General features: G+C 61.5%; 1 protein-coding gene across 1 annotated transcript in view; it reads right to left on the reverse strand.

Annotated features, from left to right (window-relative positions):
* The window catches only part of LOC113975268 (death-associated protein kinase 2-like), a 9,200-nt gene that overhangs the window by 3,251 nt on the left and 5,749 nt on the right, over positions 1 to 200 (reverse strand). The gene's annotated exons all lie outside the window — the stretch shown is intronic.

Raw genomic sequence — 200 nt, forward strand, 5'->3', positions numbered from 1 at the left:
CACCTGCCCGGATCCCACTCACCTGCCTGGATTCCCGCTCACCTGCCTGGATCCCACTCACCTGCCTGGATCCCACTCACTTGCCTGGATCCCACTCACCTGCCTGGATCCCACTCACCTGCCTTGATTCCTGCTCACCTGCCTAGATTCCCACTCACCTGCCCAGATCCCACTCACCTGCCTGGATCCCACTCACCTAC

This window comes from Neopelma chrysocephalum, unplaced genomic scaffold (genome assembly GCF_003984885.1).
Source record: "Neopelma chrysocephalum unplaced genomic scaffold, ASM398488v2 Primary Assembly neopelma1_137, whole genome shotgun sequence".
Classification (NCBI taxonomy): domain Eukaryota; kingdom Metazoa; phylum Chordata; class Aves; order Passeriformes; family Pipridae; genus Neopelma; species Neopelma chrysocephalum.